Source organism: Gossypium hirsutum, chromosome A10, assembly GCF_007990345.1.
Source record: "Gossypium hirsutum isolate 1008001.06 chromosome A10, Gossypium_hirsutum_v2.1, whole genome shotgun sequence".
In the NCBI taxonomy this organism is placed as follows: domain Eukaryota; kingdom Viridiplantae; phylum Streptophyta; class Magnoliopsida; order Malvales; family Malvaceae; genus Gossypium; species Gossypium hirsutum.
Genome location: NC_053433.1, coordinates 76,586,853 through 76,591,293, shown reverse-complemented (window position 1 = coordinate 76,591,293; position 4,441 = coordinate 76,586,853). Strand labels below are relative to the sequence as shown.

The 4,441-nt window shown below is 37.2% G+C and overlaps 1 non-coding gene across 1 annotated transcript; it reads left to right on the top strand.

Moving 5' to 3' along the window:
- Window positions 1-3,488: 3,488 nt before the first annotated feature.
- On the top strand, window positions 3,489-3,595 carry LOC121208753 (small nucleolar RNA R71). Its single transcript, XR_005903878.1, has one exon. It is a non-coding gene; the product is annotated as a small nucleolar RNA R71 (small nucleolar RNA).
- Window positions 3,596-4,441: the final 846 nt, after the last annotated feature.

Here is a 4,441-nt window from a genome sequence, read left to right as displayed (position 1 = left end):
TGACTTGATCTGCACATCTGCGAAATAGAAATTGATCATCCCAAAAATAGTTTTTCGCATCATTAAGGAATCGCTTTTTTCGCTGGTGTGTAAACCCTTTTGGGATAATGTTAGCAGCTCAAAAATTCGCGATGTCTGCAAACTAGGGTACCTCGGAGTTAGATATAGTGAAAAAATTGTTCTTCAGGGAACGAATCATTTATTTCCACGTCATCTAGTTTTCTGGTATTGGATTTCTCGAGCCTAGATAGATGATCAGCTGCGAGATTTTTGGCTCCTTTCTTATCCTGAATTTCCAAGTCAAATTCTTGCAAAAGGAGAATCCATCAGATGAGTCGAGGTTTTGCATCGGTTTTAGTTAAAGGTAGCGAAGGGCGGAATGGTCAGGGTAAACAACAACTTTAGACAATATGAGATATGATCGAAATTTATCAAAAGCAAAAACCACAGGTAGCAACTCTTTTTCCATAGTAGTTTAGTTTTCTTGTGCAGCCGTTAAGGTTTTGCTGGCGTAATAGATAGGTTGAAAATTCTTGTCTCTTCGCTATCCCAGTACTGCACCTACTGCAAAATCACTCGCATCACATACTAGTTCAAATGGCAAGTTCCAATCAGGTGCAATTATAATTGGAGCATTAATTAATTTATCCTTTAAAGTATTAAATGCTTCTAAACATTCCTGATCAAAGTTAAAAGGTATATCTTTTTCTAGCAATTTGGTTAAAGGCTTAGCTATTTTAGAAAAATCCTTAATGAATCTTCTATAAAACCCAGCATGTCCTAAAAAACTTCTAATAGCCTTAACTGAACTAGGAGGTGGTAATTTCTCGATTGTTTCTACTTTAGATTTATCCACCTCAATCCCTTTACTAGAAATTTTATGCCCTAGTACAATACCTTCTTGAACCATGAAGTGACATTTCTCCCAGTTAAGCACAAGGTTTGTTTCTTCACATCTTATTAAAACTCATTTTAAATTTTTAAGGCGAAGATGGAAAGAGTTGCCGAATACCAAAAAATCATCCATGAAGACTTCCATGATATCTTCCACGAGTTCGTCGAATATAGCTATCATACAGCGCTGAAAAGTAGCAGGAGCATTACATAATCCAAAAGGCATTCTACGATAAGCGAACGTACCATATGGGCATGTGAATGTCGTCTTTTCTTGATCTTCAGGAGCTATTGGGATTTGGAAGTAACCAAAGAGTCCGTCTAGGAAGCAGTAATACATGTCTCTGAATAATCTTTCTAACATTTGGTCAATGAATGGCAAGGGGAAGTGATATTTTCTTGTGGCGTCATTCAGTTTCCTGTAGTCTATGCAAACTTTCTATCCTGTAACTGTTCTTGTTGGGATTAGCTCATTCTTCTCGTTGGTCACAACCGTCATGCCTCCTTTCTTGGGGACAACCTGTACTGGACTTACCCAAGAATTGTCAGAAATAGGATAAATAATTCTAGCATCTAGAAGTTTAATTACCTTGGCTTTTACAACCTCCTTATGTTGGGGTTCAGACGTCTTTGAGCTTGCACAGATGGTTTGTATTCATCTTCTATTAAAATATTATGGGTGCAGAAAGAAGGACTGATTCCTTTAATGTCAGAAATTTTCCATGCTATGGCCTTCTTATGTTCTTTTAATACTTGGATTAATTTCTCTTTCTCCTTGGGTTGCAAATTAGAAGAAATAATAACTGGTTGTGTAGAATTATTTCCAAGGAATACATATTCTAAATGGTTTGGTAATTGTTTAAGTTCCAGTTTGGGAGGCTCCTCAATCGAGGGTTTTTGCTTAAGTTCATCATTTATCTTAATACCCTCATATTCTACTTGTCTTGACGGATGATTCTTAGGTTTCCCACCTATCTCCTCGTCTTGAGCTGGACACGGTTCTGTCATCGTCTCTTGTACAATTTCCTGAAAAGAGTCTTGAGTAATATGATCAATAGAGTCAATGAAATAACATGAATCATCTTGTTCCCTAGAGAATTTCTTAGCATCATAAATTTTAAAGATCATTTTCTCGTCACCTACTCTAAGTACCAATTTACCATCACCCACGTCAATTACAGCTCTAGCAGTGGCTAGGAATGGGTGCCCTAAAATTAAGGGTACTTCTACATCTTCATTCATGTCAAGCACAACAAAATCAACAGGGAATATAAATTTATCTACTTTTACGAGTACATCTTCTATAATACCCCTGGGATATTTAACAGATCTATCGGCTAATGAATACTCATCCGAGTGGGTTTAGGTTCCCCAAGACCAAGTTTGAACATTTTATAAGGCATCAAATTAATACTAGCGCCAAAATCAGCTAGTGCTTTTTCAATATTCAGATTACCAATTAAGTAAGGGATAGTAAAAATTTCTGGATCTTTTAGTTTGGTTGGCAGCTTAGTTTGGAGTATGGCGGAGCACTCCTCGTTGAGTTCTACTGTAGATAAGTCCTCGAACTTCCTTTTATTTGTTAAAAGCTCCTTTAAAAATTTTGCGTACGTAGGCATCTGCAAGATAGCTTCAACAAAAGGTAAGTTGATATGTAATTGCTTAAAAAGTTCAAGAAACTTACCGAATTGTGCATCAATACGGTCTTTTTTTAATTTTGCTAGATATGGAACCGGTGGTGAATATTCCTCCGGTATTGGTTTGTCACTATTTTCGGGTTTTTCTTCCCTCCTTTCGCCTTCCACAGCTTCTTGTGCTAGCTTCTTTTCAGATTCTGCTAACACTTTCCCGCTCCTTAGTGTAACTGCTTTGACATGCTCTCTTGACTTGGTATTACTGAGTAAATTTCCTGGTGGTCTTTCTGAGATTAGTTTGGAGAGTCAGTTTATCTGAGTTTCGAGTCCTTGGATCGATGCTTGTTGATTCTTAAGTGCTGTCCTGGTATTTTGGAAATGGGTTTTTGACACTGAGATGAATTTAGAAAGCATCTCTTCAAGGTTTGGTTTCTTCTCTTGTTGATAAGGTGGCTATTGAAAACCCTAAGGATTTTGTGCCATTTGATTCCCTTGACCACCCCAGGAGAAATTTGGTGGTTCCTCCAACCTGCATTATAGTTATTACTATATGGGTTATTTTGAGATCGAAAGTTATTGTTACCCATATAGTTGACTTGTTCTTCTTCAGTTGTAGGATTGAAGGATTGGTATTCTGTATGCACACCTCCTCCGCTTGAGTGACACCTCATTACAGGAGGTACCTGCGTAGAACCAAGAAAACTATCAATCTTTTTATTGAGAAGTTCTACATGATTTGAGAGCATGGTAATTGAATCGATGTTATAAACGCCGGCTGTTTTCGTTGGCTTTGTCCTCATAACTTGCCACTGATAGTTATTCAGTGACATCTCCTCTATAAATTCATATGCATCTTCTAGTGTTTTATTGTTAATGGTTCTACCAGCAGCTGCATCAATCATTTGTCTTGTCGAGGGATTCACACCATTGTAGAACGTTTGAACTTGCAGCCAAAGCGGTAACCCATGGTGAGGGCACCTTCTCAGTAAGTCCTTGTATCTCTCCCATGCATCGTAAAGTATTTTTAAATCCATCTACACAAAAGAAGAGTTATCATTACGCAATTTAGCCTTTTTAGCTGGTGAAAAATATTTCAGTAAAAATTTCTCGGTCATTTGTTCCCAAGTAGTGATAGACCCTCGTGGTAACGAGTTCAACCACTATTTAGCTTTGTTTTTCAGTGAAAATGGAAATAACCAAAAACGAATGGCATCATTGGAAATGCCATTGATTTTGAATGTATCGCAAAATTCAAGAAAATTTGCCAAGTGCGTGTTGGGATCCTCATCCTGCAAACCATCAAACTGAACAAACTGTTGTATCATCTGAATTGTGTTAGGTTTTAGTTCAAAATTATTCGCAGCAATAGCAGGTCTAACTATACTAGACTCAGTTCCTGTTAAAGAAGGTTTAGCATAATCATACATAGTACGTGGAGCAGGATCTTGATTAGCTGCAATTGCAGGAGGCAGCTGATCACCTAGGTTTTCAGCCATCTCGTCGGTTGGGGTTTGAGTATTGTCTTCTCGCTCGTTCTCCGTGTATTGTGAACTACGCCTTATTTCTCTTTGATTTTTACGAATTGTACGATCGTTTTCTTCATCAAAGAGTAATGGTCCTGACGGGTTTCTTCTATTCATAAACTATATAAACCTGCCAAGAGAGAGAAAAAGTAAATTAATAAATAATAGAATAAAATAAAATTGCAAGAAAAATAAATGGCTAAAGTAATAAAAATTTAGCGTTCCTAATATTTCAGTTCCCCGGCAACGGCGTCAAAAACTTAATCGCGTGATTCGTAACAAGTAATAAATATTTATATTGAAGATCAAACCTAGACCAACTATTATCACGATGAAAAGGCAAACGCACCTATTGAACAATAGTATAGTAATGGCAAGACTGGGATATCG